Source organism: Dermochelys coriacea, chromosome 10 (assembly GCF_009764565.3).
Source record: "Dermochelys coriacea isolate rDerCor1 chromosome 10, rDerCor1.pri.v4, whole genome shotgun sequence".
In the NCBI taxonomy this organism is placed as follows: Eukaryota; Metazoa; Chordata; order Testudines; family Dermochelyidae; genus Dermochelys; species Dermochelys coriacea.
The window spans coordinates 68,791,941-68,816,789 of NC_050077.1; the positions used below are offsets into that span (position 1 = coordinate 68,791,941).

Consider the following 24,849-nt stretch of genomic DNA (forward strand, 5'->3'; position numbering starts at 1 on the left):
ATAAACATACGACAAACACGGCCTCTACCTGAAGGCTCCGATTTGGGGCCTGCCAGATAGGAAGGCATGCAGGAGACATCTTAATTATTCCTGCTCCTGCTGCCCACAAAAAGAATGAGGTAGTTTTTATTTAAAAAAACAAACAAACAATTGTAGCTCATGAAAACCTTCACAGCCTATTGTCAGTCAGGGCGAGACAACAGTTTCCTTAAGGGAACAAGTGCAGAATGGACAGGCCCATAAATGGTTGTGAAAAGCCACTAGAAGTCAAAGCTGCCTCAGGGCAGAGGACCTGCTAACCCTCAGCATAAGTTAGAGTAGTCCCTGAGGCTGCTCTAATTTATCGTAGGGGTTGGACAGACCACTGAGCACAGCCCAGAATTTTGGACATGCAAAAATGGCTTACAGCTATTCCAAGTTACATCTCCTGAGAAGCACAGCTCAGAATTTGGCTCGGGCATTCAAATTGAAAGGTTAGTTATGAATACTTGAAGTATTCACTCTGTTTTCCTTTGAGCTGTGTGCTCTAGTGTGTTGCTTTTCCCTTCTTTAAGCACCAGAGCTTTTTTCACTATCCAATGAACTAGCATGGTCAAATATCTTTCATATCCATTGCCGAAGAGGAGAAATATATTCTATTTAATAATGGGTTATCTTTTGAGGTGTATGTATTGTCCTTCGTTTAGGATGGTCATGTCTATAGTGACTGGACAGGTCAACACTTTGTTTGGCCTCAACATCCATAATTTCTTTTGATACAGAGACCTCAGAAAAGTTGTGGTTCACGGCAGTCAAAAAGGATCCCACCAAAAAATTGCTGGAAGAAATTCTCTTATCACTGCTCTGAAGAGTGAGAGCTAGCCTACACATGGAGGTTTTTCTGGAATAGTTGTTCCACTTTAAATTCATAGGCTGTCCTATTCTGGAATAACTTTCATATACAGACAAGCCCTAAGAATGGGAATGAGAAAATAGTCAAACTTGCTGAGTGAGTAACAGTTTGAGATTAAATAAAACATGCTGTAGGGGCAGTCGTAGGAAGTCAGAAAATACAGGAGAAGCCAGTTAATCCATGAAAATGTGCTAACCTGTTTTCTCTCCCCAGGAGTTAATGCAATTTCTTTTTTTGCTTCTAGTCAGGTTGGTATTGCACTCTGGAATTTTGCATCGAGTTTTGAGTTGAGTTCCAAAATTCAAACTGAAACACAACTGAACCTACAGCAAACAGGGAAAGATTAAGAATGAGCTCTCAAAACTGGATACTCTCATAAAGAACCAACCTTCCACACAAACTTCCTCGTGGCTGGACTTTACAAAAACTAGACAAGCCATTTACAAAACACACTTTGATTCTCTACAAAAGAAAAAGGACACTAAGCTATCTAAACTACTATATGCCACAAGGGGCCACAACAATGGTTCCCGTAACCCACCCAGCAATATTGTTAATCTATCCAACTATACTCTTAGCCCAGCGGAAGAATCTGTCCTATCTCGGGGCCTCTCCTTTTGCCCCTCCACCCCCACGAACATGATACAGTTCTGTGGTGACCTAGAATCCTATTTTTGACGTCTCAGACTCAAGGAATATTTCCAACACACCTCTGACCAACATATTAACCCACAGAGACATTCCTGCCAACACTACAAAAAGAAGGATTCTGGGTGGACTCCTCCTGAAGGTCGAAACAGCAGCCTGGATTTCTACATAGACTGCTTCCGCCGACGTGCACGAGCTGAAATTGTGGAAAAGCAGCATCACTTACCCCATAACCTCAGCCATGCAGAACACAGTGCCATCCACAGCCTCAGAAACAACTCTGACATCATAATCAAAAAGGCTGACAAAGGAGGTGCTGTCGTCATCATGAATAGGTCGGAGTATGAACAAGAGGCTACTAGGCAGCTCTCCAACACCACTTTCTACAAGCCATTACCCTCTGATCCCACTGAGAGTTACCAAAAGAAACTACAGCATTTGCTCAAGAAACTCCCTGAAAAAGCACAAGAACAAATCCGCACAGACACACCCCTGGAGCCCCGACCTGGGGTATTCTATCTGCTACCCAAGATCCATAAACCTGGAAATCCTGGACGCCCCATCATCTCAGGCATTGGCACCCTGACAGCAGGATTGTCTGGCTATGTAGACTCCCTCCTCAGGCCCTTCGTTACCAGCACTCCCAGCTATCTTCGAGACACCACCGATTTCCTGAGGAAACTACGGTCCATTGGTGATCTTCCTAAAAACACCATCCTAGCCACTATGGATGTAGAAGCCCTCTACACCAACATTCCACACAAAGATGGACTACAAGCCGTCAGGAACAGTATCCCCGATACTGTCACGGCTAACCTGGTGGCTGAACTTTGTGACTTTGTCCTGACACATAACTATTTCACATTTGGTGACAATGTATACCTTCAAATCAGCGGCACTGCGATGGGTACCCGCATGGCCCCACAGTATGCCAACATTTTTATGGCTGACTTAGAACAACGCTTCCTCAGCTCTCGTCCCCTAATGCCCCTACTCTACTTGCGCTACATTGATATCTTCATCATCTGGACCCATGGAAAAGAAGCCCTTGAGGAATTCCACCATGATTTCAACAATTTCCATCCCACCATCAACCTCAGCCTGGACCAGTCCACACAAGAGATCCACTTCCTGGACACTACGGTGCTAATAAGCGATGGTCACATAAACACCACCCTATATCGGAAACCTACTGACCGCTATTCCTACCTACATGCCTCTAGCTTTCGTCCAGATCATACCACTCGATCCATTGTCTACAGCCAAGCGCTACGATATAACCGCATTTGCTCCAACCCCTCAGACAGAGACAAACACCTACAAGATCTCTATCATGCATTCCTACAACTACAATACCCACCTGCTGAAGTGAAGAAACAGATTGACAGAGCCAGAAGAGTACCCAGAAGTCACCTACTACAGGACAGGCCCAACAAAGAAAACAACAGAACGCCACTAGCCATCACCTTCAGCCCCCAACTAAAACCTCTCCAACGCATCATCAAGGATCTACAACCTATCCTGAAGGACGACCCATCACTCTCACAGATCTTGGGAGACAGGCCAGTCCTTGCTTACAGACAGCCCCCCAATCTGAAGCAAATACTCACCAGCAACCACACAACAGAACCACTAACCCAGGAACCTATCCTTGCAACAAAGCCTGTTGCCAACTCTGTCCACATATCTATTCAGGGGATACCATCATAGGGCCTAATCACATCAGCCACACTATCAGAGGCTCGTTCACCTGCGCATCTACCAATGTGATATATGCCATCATGTGCCAGCAATGCCCCTCTGCCATGTACATTGGCCAAACTGGACAGTCTCTACGTAAAAGAATGAATGGACACAAATCAGACGTCAAGAATTATAACATTCAAAAACCAGTTGGAGAACACTTCAATCTCTCTGGTCACTCGATCACAGACCTAAGAGTGGCTATACTTCAACAAAAAAGCTTCAAAAACAGACTCCAACGAGAGACTGCTGAATTGGAATTAATTTGCAAACTGGATACAATTAACTTAGGCTTGAATAGAGACTGGGAATGGATGAGTCATTACACAAAGTAAAACTATTTCCCCATGGTATTTCTCCCCCCCACCCCACCCCCCACTGTTCCTCTGATATTCTTGTTAACTGCTGGAATTAGCCTACCTGTTTGTCACCATGGAAGGTTTTCCTCCTTTCCCCCCTCCCTGCTGTGGGTGATGGCTTATCTTAAGTGATCACTCTCCTTACAGTGTGTATGATAAACCCATTGTTTCATGTTCTCTGTGTGTGTGTATATAAATCTCTCCTCTGTTTTTTCCACCAAATGCATCCGATGAAGTGAGCTGTAGCTCACGAAAGCTTATGCTCTAATAAATTTGTTAGTCTCTAAGGTGCCACAAGTCCTCCTTTTCTTTTTTCCTAGAATTTAATTTTGTTTCACATTGTAACTTCAAAGCTGTGCTTTTCATCTGATTTTTATGTAAGTTATATGTATGGGTGAAGGATACATAAAACTTAACAAACCTTCAGTGAATGTGCTCTGCGTTTTATAATGAAACTGTGTATTGAGCGTTGTGTGTTTGCTAGTTTTAATGCAAACATCTTAATTACTTTGCTCATTTACATGGAATGGGAGAGCCAAATTATTTGGGTGAATGTGTATTTAGATAAGGATGAGGGTGTGATAATATGGGTGTGGGGGGGAGGTATGTAAATTTACAGATATGGGAACTGTTACACCAAATTTCTCTTCACACTATAATTTTTAACTGAGTTACTGGTATAGACAAATTTAAACATCATTTGTGTCACATCATATGGTTAAAACTCAGTAACGGTGGCAGCTACAGTTAGTATGTCAACTTAGCCAGTTCTCTGTGTGGTAGCACAGTACTTCTGGCACTGTTCTCTGTGTGCATCTTCCCAGGATTTTGTCCCCTGCACTATGGGGTAACTGCAGATTTTCCAGAATACTTGATATAAATCGTGGTTAGGAAACTCCATATCTCTGTATGGACCAGAGCTTAGGAATAGCATTTTACTTTCCATTTCAGTGAAATGGAAATGGTCCACACTATATAGTGAAATCTGAGTGTGGACCTGTAGGGTTGGTAGTGGGGAGAGAAGACAAGGAGATTAAGTTTGTGTTAACATGGCAAAACTTTCAAAACTGAGCATTATTCAAAAGTATATTTTGTAGATCCATATAACACATGCCTGCAATTGACCCAGCCTCTCCTGGTACAGTTAGATGTAGAGGTGGGTGGAATGGTTTAGTTTAAAAGTGAATCCAGGACAAAACTTCTACCCAGTTCAGAAGTGTTCATGTCTTGTTTCAGCCCCAAGCACCATGTGCATTTACAGTCTAAGCACATTCTGATGTAAAAAAACCCATGGTATATTTGAATTTTATGTAATGCTTTTAGGAGCAGTTTAGATATTTTTAATACTCTAGTGATTGTAATTCTTGAAATGCATAAAATGTCTAATTCTTAGGAGGCTTAATTATACAATGTTCCTAACATAGTCCTTAAAATATAGCATGATAAGATTAACATAATCTAAGTACCATAAACTCTTGAAGCTTCATTCACAAATTATTTCCGCAAAATACAGTAAAGCATGCATAATTTTGGGAGTCAAACAAGTCTTCATACTTTAAAAAGCCAAACCAAAACACTGTAAGTGGACACCATCCAAGGAGCTAGGCCTTTCTTCATCATAGGAGCTAATATAAAAAATTGATACAAAGGCTTTGTGAATTTCCTGACTTATTATACAGGACTTGATAAAGTGAGATTAGATTTTAATTGAGTCTGATCACTTTCGCTGAAGTCAATGGGAAGTTTTGCTTTCATTGAAGTCTTTATAAAGCCAATTCAATACCCTCCCCAGTTTTGACCAAACTAAACATTTTCAGCTGAAATTTTACATGGGATTACATCTATTCTTATGCTAGAATAGATTTGTTTTTCCCCCAAAAGCAAATTGGATGAGGCATTTGAGATGATGGTTAAAAAATGCTATCCTCTTTATTTAGGCTTCCTGAACCATCTCTCTGTCTCCAGACTCTCCCTTCTCTCTCCTCCAGCTTTTTTCTGTTGTGCACAGTTCCCAGGTCCTCCCTACATTCCAATACAACCAGACTTGCAAAAAAGCTGTACATGTTGATGGAACCCTGTACAATATCAAACTTGTTGGCTCTCCAAATCCACAGGAGTATGACATTCAGACATGCACCCAGCTACCATGCTTGCATATTTTGCTATTTTCTTTAGATTCTTTTTCAAGTGGATCTTTGTAGAAACACGGTTTACACATTTTGAAAGACAACAAATGGATACACATTTCACTGCTGGTCCTGAACAGTTATGCAGTGCTGTCCTGTGTAAAGATGCACCGCATTCTCTCTAGAAGTGGCTGCATCTTCCCTGGTGGTTGAAATGAACATACAGGGCTGTCCCTAAGTAGATTGATGCCCAAGGTGATTTAATGTCTCAGACTTTTCCCAAATGAGTGCCAGAATCCTTTCCACTGCCTGCAGCAGCGCTTTAAGTAGGAGCAACTGTAGTGGATGCAGAAGATTAAAGGATCCTAGAGCTCATAGGAAGAGATGCAGAGCTCGCTAACAGGAGCAAGCCTCTACTTGATGTTTTAATTCTGCATTAAGAGAACTTTGTCAGGGGAAGCTTTTCTCCAAAACACCTCTCTCCCCTTAGATTTTGTACCAATCCAGAGCTGCCTATATTGCAACTAAATCCTGTAAATACACATGGACACACGTGCACAGAGCCCTTAGCTTTACAAAACTATTCTAGGGAGTATTGCACAAGTAGTGTGCAAGATCTTACCCACAAATAACAGCATATTGTGATCTATTTATCTAGCATAAGATCTATAAGAATAGAAGGCAATATTATTACAAGACCCCTATTGTGTAAGCAACTTTCACATGGAATGTCTTAAATGAGAAGTATCCATCTTCTACTGGCTCTTTTTTCTTTTTTTTCTTTCTTTTCTTTTTTTTTTTTTTTTTGAGAAACATTTCTCCTCTTCTGGAATCTCTGAAAACTAGAATCAGAATTTAAAGAGTGGCTAGTGATTTTTGGGATTCCAACTTGAGATGCCTTCAAGGGATCTGATTTCCAAAATTCAGGGCCCTTTAAAATGTCTTAAGGTGAAGACCTCAAGATTGAGGCTTCAAAAATCACTAGTCACCTTTTGAAAATCCTGGGTGAGAGCTATTGCTAGTAGTATCTCCTTTTTTCAAATGAAGCTAGTGCTGGTTTAATTGAGATCTGCCTGCTGCATGGTAAAGCTTAGTTAGTAACCATTCATGTAGAGTACAGAATATGAAGTACACTATGGTGAAATCCATTAATGTGTCACATTCACATCTTTTTAATGTGACCAATTAGCTGATTTCATATCTGTGTTTACACTGGTATAACTCCACTGGCTTCAGTGGATTTACTTCAGTTACATGAGGGTAAATCAGCTTAATCCCTACAATTTTCACCTGTGCATGCAAATATATGGAAAAAAGACCAAGTACGTTTCACTTCTTTCCTAGATTTATTTGGTTTTTGTTTGGAATTGGAGAGAACTGTGCTGGAAAAATTTCACTGTTTTTTCTCCCACAGTTGGATAGTAATCATATGAGCCTTAACATAGTCTTATTTTGAGATGAATTAATGACTCTTACTGATTTATTTTTACCTTTTACGATCATTATCATGTACCTATTTATAGGTAAAAGGCAACCTATCATGCCCCATATGTGTTTTTATGTATTTGCTCCTTAGGGCAGTGCAAAATATTTGGCTAAATCAAGCACCCATCTAAAGCCAGGCTGAGTCTGGGTTTTAGCCGAATCTACAGTTAGCAGCCCAGATTCACGACAGTTCAGTGGCGCTGGGATGAATTTTTGCAAATCTCAGCTGCTCCTTTTGGGCCTAGTACACATCACACACACACTTACATTATGTACTGTGCCCACAAACTGTCCATGGACATGCTTCCACTGCCTCCATACACTATCCTTCAGCTTTCTAGACTAAATGGTTGAAAAGCACTCTTTTGGTGATAGTTTTTCAATTCAGTATCCTGAGGCTAGTCTTCGGGAAGAGAAGTTCACAGACAAAGGAATGGCATTTGTCTGGCATTTGTCTACTTTCCACAATGTAGAACCACTGTAAAGTCAAGAACATGCTAAAACTGGGATAAATATTTTTAAATGTCTCAAAGGTCTAATGCATAGTCTTTATTTAGAGTACTGGTGCTACATGCTCTGCAGAAGTCACCATGAGAGCTCCAAGGCTACAGGAAAACAACAGGTGTGCACAAATAGTATCTTTAACGGAAGGACATAGGTTATATGTATTCTGTGTATCGACTCTTCCAGATGTGACCCGTTTTTACTAATGAGAAATAGTGATGCTAATGACATTACTTTCCTGTAGCATTGGGCTGGGTAGGTATCATGTAAAATGAGAAAACAGTAATACACAGTCAAGTGTTGCAATCTAGATGAGCATCAGTGTCTAGTTTTTGTCATTGTCTTATATTTCCAGTGGGGGCTAATGAGGTCATTAGATTCGCATATTCAAAGTTTAAAGAATCCTCATGCTTTTACAGCAGACTTAGGATTTTTTAATTAATTGGCATTTTTAACATATACATTTACAGTACAGTGGTATCAAAAACAGACAGACCCTAACAAGTGAACATACATTCTGACTAATTGAGTTCTACTTTTCTTTTTCAGTACTTTAAGAATACATATTCTCAGTAACCCAGAGTTACAACACAGTTAAAATGATGATTGCCAACCTGACTTACTACAAGACAAGTCTGTCCCCTATGTACTTTGGGAGAAGAAACATATGATTATGGTATATAGTAATGCCAGTGTCTCCTCTTACAACACTCTAAGTACAGCTAGAGTCATGCTTGTTAATGTGAAATGTGAGAAACTAGTTAGGATTAATCATTAACATGCATCCGAGGTCCCTACTAGCATAGGCTCATGCATCCATTATGACTGTAGAAAGAGTTGCACATTAAGTACAAAAAAGGGAAATACGTTTAGACCCTATTTTAGACAGAATCAGTCTTTGCATAGAATATTCATCTTCCAACTCCATTATAACATGATTCCAGAGTTTAGCAGGAAGCATGTTGAAGTTATCAACACCAAAACTGTCATTCAAGCTCCTATATGCAGTGCCTGATTCAGTGCTGAAGTTTTACTGGCAGAACCTAGGCTGAGACACCCCCGTGGAAGTTCCACTAGGAGGGAAGCATAGCTGTACAAGCTGCAAGCAATCCCGCCCCTGTTGCCATTTCAGCCAGTTAGGACCAGAGCAGCCTCAGAAGTCTTTATGCAGCATCTCTACCAGGCAGTTTCTGCCAGGTAGCTTCCAGGGAGCTCTGGCTGGAATTTAAAACTGTCCAAAAGATTTCATGGAGTCTGTAGGCGGGAACTGTGTGGTTCTGTCACCTGTTCTCCCCTCTGATGAATCACCCTTGGATCAGAGCTGCTCTCAGGGTACAAAGTGCTGCAGCTTGCTCACATATGCACTTATGGGAGTGAATCCAGGCTTTTCCCCTAGTAGCTGCTGTGCAAAGTTGTTCCAGAAAATGTACGGGTTTCTGCATAGAAGACCTGCAGTTTGGTGAGGAGGAAGTGAAGGGAAAAAATAACTTCTCAACTTCTTGAAAATTCTGTTTAAACAAGTGAACACTCTCCTCCTGGTCGTAAGCAGCAGATTCAGGTCAGAACAAATATCTATTATCTTGCTTTCAGATAACTCACTTCTGGGCCAGGTTTAAGAATACGCAGTCTGCAATCCAAGAGTGCTGCAATCAGTGTTCCACCTATGTCAGTCTATGCCTGTCCAGCCCTGGAGAGGATTTCACACAAGAAATCAACATAAATAGAGCCTCCATTGATGTTTTTGCCAGGAACCACTCCTCACTGTTTACCGAACAACAGAACAACTCGTTGCTCCCCAGCATCCTGAGGATTCTGATACAACAAACTCAGGTCTTCTTTCCTTTGATTTTTTTTTTTCCAATGGGGCCTGTCCATACTTCAACTATAACCTCATTTTATACCCACGTAGGGAAACACTTACATCAACTGGTTACAAGTAACATAACTCAGATTGTCTCCATAGAGAAGCTTTTCTGCCACCATAATTGTTTTTTGTATATCTCTCATGTTGCCTAACCACTGCACTATATGATTTTAGTTTGTGAAAGATCTGCAAATGTCAAAATAGTTTTCACCAAAAGTATAACTCCCAATCTTTAATTGCCGTTGGAAGAAGAAGCTAGGCTGTACTTTGATCTGTAGATGATAGACCTGGTCTTGGTTTACCCTTCCTTTTTCTTACCATAGCTCAAAGGACACTCAAAGCTGAGACCCTTTTGGATTTTGCATGTTTAATGCAAAGCTCTTTTGGTGTCAAATCAGAGATATGGAGGCATTTCCTTCAGGCAATATGCTTGAGAACAAGTAGCTGCTATTCAGGCCTTTATAATAATTGTTCTGTTCTACTGTGTTACAGGTGGTGTCACAAAATATAATCTATTCATGGTCTACTGTTTCTCTTTAACCATGTATAGTTAACTGGTTTTCAGGAAATGAAAATAGAGAAGAGGCTTGTATATCGTGCAATATTTGATTAAATTAAACTACAACATCCTTCTCTACAGAGATTCTTCCATCTTCAGGCAATTTACCACTATCTTAATGTAAGAGATAAATAATTAGTGTACAACCAGAGCCTAAGAACCAGGACACAGCCTAGTCAATACTGACATCAGTTAATTAATGTATATTACTAGACATGACATCATTCACAAGAAACGCATCTCCTTGCTATTAATACTGTTGAATAGGACACCACCTTACCTGTCTAGACAGGTACAGATTAAATTTAATCACACATGCATGCAACAGAAGTACAAGCTATTATGTCAACTCCAACTCTTTTTGCTTTCTATGTAGTTATACATAGATAGATACAAATGTATATTTATACATGTGCGTGTATAAAATGACAGATGTTTGCAAAGTATCCTCTTAATGCAATATTACTGTTGAGTTCTTAATGACACAGAAATGTGAAAATTCCGATTATGGTTAATATCACAAATTTAGTCCTACCATCTTGCATTACAATGGCATTTTTATTTTATGATCATACAGAAGGTTATGCACAAAAAGTTCATTTAAAAATATGAAAAAAGGTGTAGCTCAAAATTTGAGCACATCTTGATGTTTTTAGTTATGTAATTGAGTTTATTTTAAATAATCTCAATGCCATATGCAGTTATTACATAAAACTACACATACATAATTAGAACTATGGATGATGTCTATTAACACCTCCTGAAGAATAACATCCACTACAAGTGAGAGAGAGGTTTTATTTGATATATTTACCTGATTATAGGCAGAATTATTATTACCATCTAAATGTGAGAAGTTTTTCAGATTATCACAATATGGAGAGTGTCAACTCTCCCTGGTTCTTGTTCCAACACTTAATGAAATATTTTGTTGTGGAGCTCTGGTAGTGAGCTGGAAGGGGAAGTTCTCTGTGGTAAGTTCATGATATAATTGAAGACCTTGTGTCGGGCAGTGTAAATTAACAAGTAATCTAGACACACACATAATCAGTTTGTAGATTTCCCATCAGAAATGTCTTACATAATAATGGATCGCTGAATACTTATGAGAATACTTCCCAAAAGGCAGAGATCCCAAGGAGAATGTTCAGATACCTAAAGAGAAACATGCCAAGTCCCAGTTCTCAGTATTACTTTTTATAGCTAAATTAAGAAATCAGGGGTATGAAATCCTGGCTTAGACTTGAGACAATGGCAAAACTCCCATTGACTTCAAGGGTGCCAAGATTTCACCTAATATGATTTCCTTTTCCTCTAATTCTTTTTTCTCCTCTGCCTCGTGCATTTTTTTTCTTTCCTGGGCCTCTTGCTAAATGACTTTAGATAAATTAATACACCCTGTAGTCGCTGTGTGTAGTAGTGGAAAACCATGTGATTGGGAACCAAACATCTGATTCTTAACTGTGTGGATTCTAGTAAATTACCATACTAATTATTTATTACTAAAGTTTTTGGGAAGGTGAGGCAGATATTTCACACCTGTCCCATCTCTCATTTCAAAGGGAAACTAATAACTTACAAACCAATCAAATTTAGGGAAAAAAATAATTGGAGGTATCGAACTTGCCCCAGACAATGTCTTTGCTATGACATCTTACTTTTCAAAAACTTCCACACAACAGAGGTGAGGAAGTCTCATACAAACAACAAGGGAGAGGGTGAAACTGACTACACCCAATGTGCTGTCAAATGCTAAGTAAAATGGAAAAAAGAGAGGAAAATATTATTTTTTTTCTCAAATCTTGCAGTTACGATAGAAATAGATGTTACTTGTACAAAAAAAGTACACCATTTTCAGTGGCTTTTTAGAGTGGACACAGCCCCCGTAAGCGTAGGCTTATACAAATGCAATCAGTTGTTACATATACTTTAAAAATAGACCATTTAAAAGGGGTGAAAGGAGTCTTGGCATCTGGGCCAGCTTTGTGGATCTGCAAAATAACAACCATGTTAGAAAATAAAACTGAGCACAGTAGGGTTGCAAGTTGTTTCTTGTATGTTGGCATGAATGGGCCAGATTTTCAGAAGAGCTCAGGGCCAGAATTTCAAGTGCTTAGCACTCATATTAACGATCAGAGTGTCTGCTTCTATTGAAACACCTAACGGACGGATTTTAAAAAGTGCTTAGCTTCCAACTGCTCCTATTGTGCCAACTGAGACCTCACATACTGAGGTGTTTGAAACTCTGGACTCCACTGGTGTGTGCTGAGCACACTTGAAAATCTGGCCCGGTATCTAGATCCCTACATGAGCCAATCAATTCCACTTCTCCTGCAGTAGAAGAATTCCCTACCTTTGTATAACATGAGCTGGTTAACTCTGGGACTCACTAACTCACCTTATCTTCTAAGACTGGTTCTGTGTTTTCACAGCAGTTTGATTTGTCGTCGGCAGTTGGCTAAGTTTGGGAGGAAGAAGAATTCTCATATTTAAATTAAATGTTTGATATTTCTTATTTATGGTGCATTCCAGGGGAACACTATGTATTTTTTTTAATTCCTAAAACTGGCCAATATTCAAGTTTAGTATTTGCACATGGGCCTCCAGGGCCAGATTTTCAGCTAGCCTCAAGCTGGTCTCAATATTTGCCCATGCAGCTATATCTATATAACTGTGTATAGCAGATGTATACTTGTTTTTCAGACACAACCCACCTTTGTACTCTCTGAGCCGCTGGTCACCCAAATGGTTGTTTGCATGAGCTAAATGGGATGAGGGGGACATCTTCAGGGGCAATCAATGTTGTGCAAAAATAAGCATGCAAATGTGGAGATCAGGGACGATCAGCTACCATAATAGTACATACGTGTTGTTTACGTCTAAATATATTCTTGAGGCTGAGGGTTCATGTCGGAGCTGCTTCTACTGTCAACTGACCTACAGTTTAGTATTCATTTCTACTCCCCTACTCCAAATGGCATGGAATTAAAATTAAGAACAAGCCAGTCTGGTAAATTTACCAGATTCAGATTGTATTCACCCAGTAGTCCCTGAAAAATTGTTCCAGCTACCCCTATTGTAAAATAGAGTATCTACTGAACACCAGGTTGTATTTCTCTTAGGAAACAGCATGATATGATACAATACAGAATACAATGCCTGGCATACAATGAATTTCAAATCATTTAACTTACTTGATTGTTAACTGAACTATCCTGCCAGCACATCGGATGCCATCTGTCCATTTATTGACAGCCTTGTCAGAGGGGAAAAAAGAAATCTTGAGTCAGTTGGCAGTAGCCCAGCTTGCCTTAGGTCTGCTTTCTAGTGTTTCTGTAACAGATGTTGTGCCACATGCTCAAAGCTGCTGTCTATAAACCAATGTGTGCTCAAATTGTTAATTTTTGGGTGGTGGGGGATATATGCTCTCCATTCAGATCTCATTTGTTGTCTGTTTTAGGGGGTATTCTATTGTAACTATAAACTGGTAGAAAGTCCTGACTCAATACCCATTGTCATTAGTGAGGGTCTTTCCATTGACTTCAATGGACTTTGGAAAAATTTAAGATCTGATCCAATTAGACAAAAATAGCAATATTAAACCAAGTTTAATTAAAATATTTTAATATATGCAGACAACTTAAAATTCAAAATGCTAGACTATGTGAATTACTGTGTGTTTAGATATATTGTAGTGATTGCTTCCCCACAGCACTTTGAAATTGTTCAAACACAGACAGCTTATCTAACAAGCTAGAAATGACGTTGGTTTTTCCCCCCCATATTATCTCTACTGGGTAACATAATCCCAGAATAGGCCAGTTCATTCTAAACCTATGTAAATCATTCTAGGTGATAGGAAGCTTCAGCAAGCCATGTTTTTCAGTTCTGTGATTAAAATGTAGTGGCTTCTGATTTGCTTTTCCTGTCTAGCTCTGTTGGTTGTCAGCGGAGTAACAGGAGGGCGTTGTTATCCTGCAATAACCGCTGTTACTGCTGATAGGAAAGAATTTTTTTTATTAATACAAAAGAAAAGCAAAAATAGGTCAGTTAAGCAATCCAGTATATAACATATATCTTTAGACAAAACATTCTACATTTGCTTTCCATTTCAAGAGATTTGCTGTACAAAATTGGTAACAGGTTATTTTATGGGAGGTTTTTATTGACATTTTTTCCATCTTATTTTATATTTCCACATGATGGTGTACTCCAGCATAATTTCTTGGATGCTTTGACCATGTGTCTGTTTAGCCATGAAAAGAAAGTGCCCGGTGATGTGATGCTGAGAAATATAGTACAACAGGTGACTTGCTTTATATACCAGGCTAGGGGAACTTTTAGCTCTCATAATTTTATTTTGTCATGTTTCAGTGACTAGCTTGTAGTATGTTCCCTTTAATATGTGGCTCAGAGAGGCATTATAATATGTGTGGATTATTCTTTGTAAGATTTATTTTTAAATAAGGATTGAAAATACAAAAAATATAAAGCATATAGGACAAAATCTTAGACGGAAACAGATGAGACTAACCCACTATCATATGTCATTTATCTGTCAGGGAAATGCCTATCATGCTGGCAGAAAACAGTATTAAGATGCTAAAGAAGGGATTATATATAGTCTTGTATGGGGGAGGGGCGGGAGGAAGGGCCTTCAAAATCTCACCTATTTGTAAATGTGAAAAGCTGGTTCATCAGCAGATGTGATCCCAGGCTAGGGAATGCTAGCAGTTCCTACTGTGTATGAACACATCTGCTACTTAGCCACAAATGTCATTCTCTTTCCAGATGAGCTATTAGCAAATGTTAAAAAGATAGCTACAGAGTAAAAGAGTAATGCCTATGAAATGACCTGGAAGGCTCCAAATGCCCCAACATATGGTTTATAATTCAGAGTAATAAAAAGATAAGCACTGCAGAGAATTTGATTATTTAAAAAAAATCCAAACTCTGTGTAAAAAAATGAAACATGTAATTCAATTTACAGTCCTAGCAATACAAGATTTGCAAATATGCACGCTAGAGTTTACTGAGATGTCTGACTGAACAAGGCAACAAACATTTTGTGTAAGCCTTGAAATTAAACCATAAAACCAATATATTTGTTTATAGCCATAAAAATGTGTAAGTACATTAATGACAAGTGGTGATTCTAATAACACCAGAACAAAAAATTATGTTGATGAAAAGCAGACCCATGAGACATTGTTAAGCCAATTAAAGGTACCATATTTATCTACTTTGTCTGCTATAATCAAAAACATTGTAACTATCGGTATAACATCAGAATAAAAAAAAATAGCGTGGCTATGACAAGCATCTGATCTCTTTACAGTGCAAAAGTTAAACAATAAGCTACTTAAAAGTGCCTGTTTTCTAGATCCATATAAACTATATAGAGAGATTGTTATAATAGTTTCTCTTGTCCTTACCTTTTTAGTCAAGAGGCAGATGTGAACAGTTCTGGTGCCTCACTGCTTTTGTCAGTGCTCCAGGATGCAACACTACTTTGTACTTGCAGGATGTGCATTGATTTAGACACAGAACCACATTTTAGCAGTCTTTGCACAGGCTGCAAGTAGTTTACAAGGTAGACAGGAAATATTTTGTACTTTTAACATTCACTGTAAATGAAGTATGTAGGAGCATTAGTATTATCTTCCATTTATTCTTGTACTCCTAAAGTCAGACTCTCTCTATTGCACTCTCTCCTCCTCCCCCTCTTTCCATTGCTTAGCAACACTTGTGAACTCAAAGCAGAGCCCTGCTCAGGGATGCAACTCCAATAATATTTGTAGGCTCAATGGTTCTACGATGCAAAACCAATCTTTTTTGCCATTTGGTTAGTTGCCTCCATTAACTAGGGTGTCTGCTTACTCCCCATAGCCAGAGTATATTTCAGATTTTCACATTACAATTTCAATCTAACTAAGAGTGAGGGGAGGGAGTTTCCAAAATAAACCTGGAACTATGGAGAGTCTTCATATAGTACTAGCACCAGTGCTGCTAGTTTGACAGGGAATTGGAGTATAAATGCAGACTGTACAAGCAAAGAGCCATTATTTTCTAATCACTCAGCTTTTTCATTGAAATTAGAGATTGGAAAAAAGGTTTAATCTGTCTCCCTGGCAAAATTTATATGCAGAAATTCTATAACCAACAGGCATTACAATATTGTCTTGAAGAAGCATTGTAAGTTATAAGAGAACTGTAACTGACTGCCTCCTACACAGTCTGTATATTTTTTTCAGCGGTAGAGGTGCATATTAGAACATCCTAGAAATGTTCAGTTTGCCAAGCTAGACAGTATTTGTGTCTAATTACACCTTTGGATGATCTGCTTTATTTTCTTCATCTCCTCTCTACATGTCTTTGTCTTTGCAGTTCACAGTACCTTTAAAGCTGTAGTTTGTATTTGCTTTCTTTCTGGCATAGAGGGTGTTTATGTAAATCCATCAGTGTCTTAAAGACTAAAGAGATCACAAAGTTTTTATTGAAATGCATGTTCTCCTTCTGTGTGGAGTGAGATCATATTGTTCTTTTACATACAGAGAACTGCACTGAACAGTGGTGGTGTGGCACTGCAAGAAAGTAATTTACTCTAAACAACAAAACAACCAAACTGCTAATGTTCCAGTGAACAGCTCCTCCTGAATTCTGAAACAAGACCCACCAGGTTTAGCAGAAGATTCAAGCTTTTGCCAGTCAGAATCTTTTCACTCTGAGACTTTGATATTTGAAAACTTAATCGGTCAGTATACTTTGAGGCCGGCACTGCACTGACCTTCCTACCCTCACAGAAATGGAATTAAAGGAAACTGCCATTTTGCTCAAATGTTCCCTCAACTCAAATGTGAGTGAAACAACAGGGTGAAGCGCCTTTAGAAAAGGCAGCATCAATGAGACTTCAACAAGGAATCTTTGGCACATCTTGTGGGATTGTCACAAAGTTCATTGGCTGAAGAATTTCTTGAAGATATCCTGGAGAGTCATAATTTACATCCTCAAATCCATTAGCCTCACAGTTCGTCTGAGAACTCTGGGTAGATGCAAAATGAAATCCTAGGGTGTCCACTGTTAGGATTTGTGTTATGAGACACTGGTGGTAATATTCTGTCCTCGTGATGGAAGAATGAAGGTGGCTCTGGATACTTGTAGGCAATTTGCTCCAGAGGAAGACAAGATAAGAGGGTCTTGATTTAAAGCTTTAATCAAAAGAAGGGCTGTATAGATGTAGTGTATTTAATTGTGATGCCTCTTTTTAGACTTTCTCAGTGTCCTAATGCATTCCTACTTTTGCTTCCTATTATTTCATAAAATGCATGCCTCCCTCTTTTTTTAATGAGGGAGGTTTGGGGTGGTGGTGTTGCTGATTTATTTTGCTTTTCATGTATGTTGTTCTGCGGGCTGAATAAATAAAATAGTTTAAACTGGAGAAAGGGAAACTGTAGTGAGGAGGGGTGAGAAGGTAGGATGTCACTAAATGTTTGAGCTAGATCAGTTTTTTGTGGGGGAAGGTTCAATGAATCATTTTTTATTGTGGCCATCCTGAGATGTTAGTTTAGCATGAAAGACCTGATTTAGGTCTCACTCTAGTTTTACACCGGTGTAACTCAGTACAGTTAATCCAAACCACCATCCCGTTCTTGGGTCAAAAAGTACCTCTGCTTTTAGACAGTCTGGGCTTTGAGGGGAGAAATGTGGACACTACTGCTCCAATATATAAATAAAATCTGGAATTAATCTTTCTGTACTGGACTGTCCAGTGTTCTCTCTTCATTGTTGTTTTTACAGAGGCTGTAGTACAGTATATAGACAACATATTTTCTGCTACAAGTTTTTTTGGGGGGGGTTTCCATGCTGTAGAAAACACTAAACCATACTAAAAAACCATCTACTGTTCTTGCTATCACACATGGTGTGTAACACTGTAGATAGACGTAGCAAATATACTAAGTTGTATATGGTCAAAGGAGACCAGTATAAATTTTGCCCTGTGTTTTTGACTATTGAAGACTTTGGGGTTTCACAGGTACATGTGGGGGCAGAATTCACACTTGTAGTTTTGTCCTGGAAGTGCTATATTTTAAAAGGTATTTCAGTTCAATAAATCTTGAAAGAAGAGACTGGACAATAGTATTATATTTGATCACCTGTAACCAATGTAATTTGGAGAACCTGTTTGGCTATTAAAGGAGCTTTCTGGCAAGTTCATTAACTAGGCTGGATTTTCACAGAACAATTAATTCATATGTATCTTCCCCAGATGCTTTATGAATAGAACAAGTTCAGATGGAGATAAATAGATATAAAGGGCTAACAAATAACTAAGTATCAAAATGTCCTCAAAGATGTACTTATCCAGGATTTTAGCATTTAATCTTATGGACTCAAAAAAAAAAAAAAAAAAAAAAAAAAAAAAAAAACCCAAGGATTAAGAAGAGACTAAATGTTTTGGTAGAAGCTTTTACGGGCTTCAGAATGCAGCCTGATTTCTCAGCAGAATATGGAGTGAATACAGACCTTACAAGTATGAGAACTTCATCAGTCCCTCAGAATATTAAGTAAGGACATATGCCCTTTGTTAACATTTCTGTTACTGTATTTGTCTGTAGATTGAGACTTTTTTGTTTCTGAGCTGGGTTTATGCATTTATCTAGCCTTTCTTATGCCCGTGTTCTCTTGGAAACCCAGTTAAGAGAAGTATGGAAGCTGAAGATGATACCCTCTGATTTTTTTGATGAGGGGAGAACATGCATTAATTTTCTACACAATGGATTTTGACTGCTCCTTTTCATTGTCTCTGCATGTGCAGTCAAACAGTGAAATGTTATGTCCTGCGCCTCTCACCCCTTCAAGTGAAAGCTCCTTTATCAAGAGTTAATTGAAGTCTGAGGACTCCATTGCTGCAGTGCTGTTTTCTAAACAACAATGGAGGAGTAAAAGGGGTGTGTGTGTGTGTGTGTGTCTCTCTCTCTCTCTCTCTCTCTCTCTCTCTCATGCTTTTAGCTTTTATGAAAGACGGAGCCCTCTAAATGGTGGGGTTCAAAAGTCTTTTAAATCACAATATCTGCTCATCTCCTTAGAATGTTTTGGGGTTTACAATATTTGTATACAAAATGTTATAAAGTTGAAGGAATCTGTTAATTGTTTGCTTATTAAAATCACTGCCACTGCTTTTTTTTCCCACATTGTACCAGTAAATTGTTCAGCTACCAAGGATTAGGAATTACACTGTTTTACTGATCTGAAAGAATAGTAGGTTAGTTCAGCAATCTGTTTCCACAGATCAGTTGTTTGAAAATAACTAAAGATATTTCCTTGTGGAATAAAGAAAATAGTATAGCTAAATATTCAAGTGATAAACTTTCCTCTTCAAACAAAAGCTATACACGTGATCTACAAGGAACCTGGTTATAGCTGGTCTGCATTATGATAGGGCAGTATAACACCAGAGGTTCCTGAGAAGCTTCGTATGGGTAGGTAGGATTAGGTTGCATTGATGATGATGGGCTTTTTTTATATTCAAAGAGCTTTACAGACGTATCTAATTAATACATACAACTGTCAGCTAATATTCCAAGCCTCTTTCAGGCTTGATCGCTAACCTTTCCTGCATTCCGTAGGTGATGGGAGTACTTTTGAAGTTCTCATACCCTTTAGCTGAAATCTTACCAACAGTGCCAGCCTTGCAGAAACCAGCAGGCTCAATCATCTGAACCACTGTTTTAAATTGAGCATAAGCTTTCGTGAGCTACAGCTCAATGAGCTGTAGCTCACGAAAGCTTATGCTCAAATAAATTTGTTAGTCTCTAAGGTGCCACAAGTACTCCTTTTCTTTTTGCGAATACAGACTAACGGCTGCTACTCTGAAACCTGTTTTAAATTAGTACTGTGCTTGTTATCTGTACTTAAGGTTGCAAGCCATTTCCATGAGAACACCCTTTTTAGTTACTCAAACTTTATGAAAGTTTCACCGTTTGGGCTGACATTTTTCATGTCCATGCTGCTCTTTTTAGCATGTTAGCTCAAACCTCACTAGCCTGAGTCTGTCTCCCTGTGCTGGAAGGCTCACTCATGACTCCACTGTAGACCCACTGTGGGGCTCGTATCCTGACAGGTGCTCCAGGCTGTAATACAAGTAGGTGTTCTAATCACTGTGCAAAATCCATTTGCCTTCACCAACATTAGTCTTTGTGCTGAACAGACCAAAATGTGAATGCCTCCTATTTTTGGAGACTTTTATAGGACAATTGTAAGAAAATGACTGTGCTTCATTTTCTCTTTTCTCTTTTTTGTTAAAGAAGCAAAAGACACTGCACCTAAGATTTGAAATTCATGTACAGTAAGTAGTTTTCTGTATTAACTATGAAAGACTCTCTCTGAACTCCTTCACCCTTGTGTAATGAGATGCATATTTTTAAGATCAACCTTATTACAGAGGCTGCGCTATTTGTTTTTTTTAATTAACTACTTTTTCTTGATGGAATTTTCATGTGTTTTAGGGCATTCAGGGAAAATTGAGCCCTCTTGTGGCCAATTTGACACGTGCACATTCCCACCGAGGTATGGCTTTGTACTTGCTTAGTAGGCCAAACCTCTGCATGATTTTTCAAAGGTTGCGAGTTCAAATCCTAGTAGTTTTTAGAAAATATCTTTAAATCTTAACTATTTTCCATTAAGGTAAATAGAAAAAATACACTTAACACTTTTACACAGAAAACAGATCTTTAATCCAAAGTATTAAACATTAGGGAAAGATTTGTTAAACAAGACAAAATTAACACTTCATTGATTCATTCCCTCTCCTTTTTGTTTCAATAAACCCATTGGTGGCAGTGCTAAATTGGAATCAAGGTAAAGGAAATTAACCCTGCTTAATAATTCAGGCCCCATCCAGCAAAGTGCCTAAGCACATGTTTAACTTCAATCACGAATAATCCCATTTATTCTCATGCTTGAAGTTAAGTACATGCCTAAAAGCTTTGCTGACTTGAGGCCCTAAGGCATAATCCTGTGCTATTGATATCAATGGGAGTTTTGCCATTGAAATCAATGGGAGCAGAACTGAGCCCTTAGACAGGTAACACTTTCTAATATGGTTGCTGTACTAGAGTCATATTGTCTCATCAATTTTTAAGCAGAAATCCCTATGGAAAGCAATGAAGAGTTCTGTTGAAAAATTGATGGCACAATATGGGCCATAGATATAACATCTATTACAAGGCTGAACTGTTCTTTTTCTAACTTGGCCTTTTTTTAAAACGCTTGAAATGTTTTTGGAGCCCATATTTAAGTGTGCCATCTGAAGACTGAAGCTGCTTCATTTCCCTTGGTTATGGAGGGTAAGTTAGCTCCATAGGAAGCTTGGTCTCCTGCAGGCACTAGAATAGCATGTGAAATATTTACCAGTTTAATTGTGTACGGCTTCATTGAAATCCTTATTTTCCTTTGTGTATCATTTAGGGAGGTACTGCTGAACTGTTGCTGGAAGTGGGAGCTCTAGCAGACAGAAAAGGGGCATTAATGCTTGTTTAACAAGGAGCAGCATGCAGACTCCACATATTATAATGCTTAAGGCTATATAATTCCATTTTCTTCTGGAGATTTTTGTTTCATTACATTAGTGTCCACAACATGAAAGCTTTCAGTATTCATGGCAAACATCATTCAAAGCCTGACTGATGCAATGCAGCGTTCAAAATGGTTTGCATTTTAGATGAACTGATATTTTAAATTTATTAAACAATATAAATTGCACAAAGTAATGGATATAGAGCTGTGCAAAGCTACCAGTTTTCATGTTGTCATTGTTCACAGTGAAAGTGTCTGTGTCTGTCTATCTGTCTATCTGTCTATCTATTTTAGCATTAACATTTTTCCAGGTAGGATCTAAGGAAAATTATCCTTAGAGACACAGCCTGCCATTACCCTAAAAGACACCGATTTCATGACAAAATGAAGGAATTGTTCCCTCTAGGAAAAATAGTTTTTTGTTTTTGTTAAATTGCCATATTAAGAAAATTTGGCACTTTCACAGGAAAAAGCAGCTTTTCGTGGCACGTTTGTTTTCCTTCTGCAAAAATGACAACCTTTAGTCATGCAAAATTCAAGATGAAAAGAGAACATTTTCTGCTTTTTTCATAAACCTGTGAATTTAGTTTTTCATTGCTTCAACTGGTATTTTTTCTCAGCTCTAGCCATATGAGTAGCTACAATCATCTAGAAATTCTAGAACTTGCAGTTTATTACCAAACTAGTAAAGCAATGGTGTCTAAATAATGAGCCCTACTATAAGGGGCTGTATATGGCCTTTGTTCCATGATGGAACTCCCATCAAGAAGATGTGCATGTGGATGAGGAAAAATATAGTATCTTTCTCTCTTTTTCTCTCTCTCTCTCTCTTTCTCTGATGTTGGTTCTTGTTTAATATAAATTGGTTTCTCCACCTATCTTCTTACTCAAAATTGAAGTGAGTTCCAAATTCCCTGTTGGCCTAACTCAATTGAAGTAATTGAATTGACTTCAGTAGAGAATTTGCCCCAGAATTTTTTTGACATTCCAAAATGTCATCACTTTTCATTTGTGCATTACTTTGCACTTTTAATTTCAGAAATGACTGAGAGCTGACATGCCAAACTCCCTAGAGAATAACTTTTTTCCCCTCCTGATTTTTCCAGCTTTAATAGAAGCAGGATGTGCTAGAAATCTTGCAAAAAAGCATGATCTTTTGATACTTCCAGCCCAGATCTTATCATTCATGTAGTTTGTATAAGGGTTCAGGTAAGCATAAAAATTTTGCTTAGTTGAATTGAACCACCAAGCCATTTTGATATTCATCTATTATCACTAATTCTCTCCCCTACCTTGACATGTTTATAATTCATTGTGTATCATGTACACTACAGCAGAGAGAGTGTCTAACTCATTCTGACTTGGTAGAAAATTTATGTTAAAAATAAAATTTAGCCTCTGTTCTAGCAAATAAAAATGTCACATCCATGAATGAGAATTACAGCCAATGCCCAACATTAAATAAGTATCCTCTTCTGTGTTTAATATGGGAAGTGTTTTAATGTGTGGTTTTTATATAGTGCCAAACTGCAGATAGGAACATACTGCCCTCAAGAAATACTTAAAGCTCAGAAGAGCTATGTTATGCTTCAGCATCAGTCTGGACTATATATCTAGGCATAAAAGTAGACTAGAGGATAGAGAAATTACTTTTTATCTTTATTTTGAGACCTCAGAGTACTAATTGATTTTCTTTATGTACCTTTTAGTACTAATTTGAAACATGTATTTTCTGTCCTCTTATAGGTAATGTTTGATTTGAGTGCTGTCTTTCTTCTGAACATTTAGTACCATATATGACATGAATAGAACTGTAACTTTTTAATTGATTTCCGAGATCAGCCTAGAGTTTAAACCAATAAGAATCAAGAGTCCAGTTTATTCAGGATTTCCAGACACAATACATGAGGTTTGGTTTGCCTGTGGGGGGGGGGTGTGTATGTGTGTGTGTATATAAAGCAAAGAGAGAATGTGAAAATCTGGTCCTATTCGTAGCAGCACATAAATGTAGTATAGTCCAAAAGCTGTTTTATCGTGTGGAAATTGAATGTACAGGAAGCAGAAAGAAATGTTCCATTATCCCTGAAAAAAGTAATGTTAGCTGCAATTCATGCAACAAAATCTTTGATATTACACCTTTGTATTTTCTCTGTTCTGACATTACAAACCCTTTAGTAACATATAAGAATTCTGTTATATTTCAGTGCACACTTTCATGTTTGCCCTCCCACTGAACTGGAGGTAAGCTGCACAAATACAATCACTTCCATCAGAATTCATGGGAATTAATCATTAGACCTGCAAGCATTGTAAGAAGAACGGACACATTCCATTCTGTGTACACACACATTCACCTTCTAGCTGTGGAAATGCAGGTGCACAGGGGACTCAAATGCAGTGCTGGGGTTTGTAGGTAGGCACTGGCAATATATTATAACTAATTCTCACTCAGATTGAAGAGAAGGAAGCTGATTTGTTTGGAGATTGTGAAACCAAAATCTAGGTGGAGCTTCTCCTGGGAAATGCCTGAAATATTGATCCAAAAATACTTCAAACTACAGTCCACTTTCATTAAATCAGGTTCAGGAATAAAACCATATTCTTCGTGCCTTTGTGTGATACATGTTGATGTTAGGTTGTCTGTCTGGTTCTGATACTACACGATGGACATTTTGCCTGAGTAAGGTTTTTGCAGTTCTGGGCAGTTTTTTGTGGTAGTGCTAATTATGGTGCTCTAATGTGATTAAAGTGGATGGAATATGTTGCACTGTTCATTTCTAAAGTGAGTTTATGGCAAACTTCCCAAACTACCAGCCTGCTTGTGGTTTCATGTGCCAAACTTTTTTTATTATACGGTTACGGTGCTACATAACAGGAAAAAATGGTGATGTTGTGCCCTTAGGGGCGGGCTTCTAGTCAGCTGAGAGCCGAACTAATATGCCCATCAAATAAAATAGTCCTGAACTTCACATTATGGTGACTGATGGCTTAGCTCCCGTAGTTACAATGGTGAGAGGAGAAAGCTTTTAGGCCTTGACCTGTGCATGGATCTCTGTGTGGGTGCAGGTGTCTCCCCTCATGGAGCTTCTTTG

At 38.5% G+C, this 24,849-nt stretch overlaps 2 long non-coding RNA genes across 4 annotated transcripts in view; one reads left to right on the forward strand and one right to left on the reverse strand.

Annotated features, from left to right (window-relative positions):
* The window catches only part of LOC119862786, a 60,777-nt gene extending 44,824 nt beyond the window's left edge, over positions 1 to 15,953 (reverse strand). For 2 of the 3 annotated variants that reach the window (XR_006274789.1, XR_006274790.1), the window contains exon 1: positions 15,616 to 15,953. This is a non-coding gene — a long non-coding RNA (uncharacterized LOC119862786). Of the gene's footprint in view, positions 1 to 13,374; positions 13,514 to 15,615 lie in introns of all 3 variants that reach the window. The other variant, XR_006274788.1, reaches the window with a different exon arrangement.
* The window catches only part of LOC122456112, a 131,045-nt gene that overhangs the window by 85,456 nt on the left and 20,740 nt on the right, over positions 1 to 24,849 (forward strand). The window lies entirely within an intron of this gene.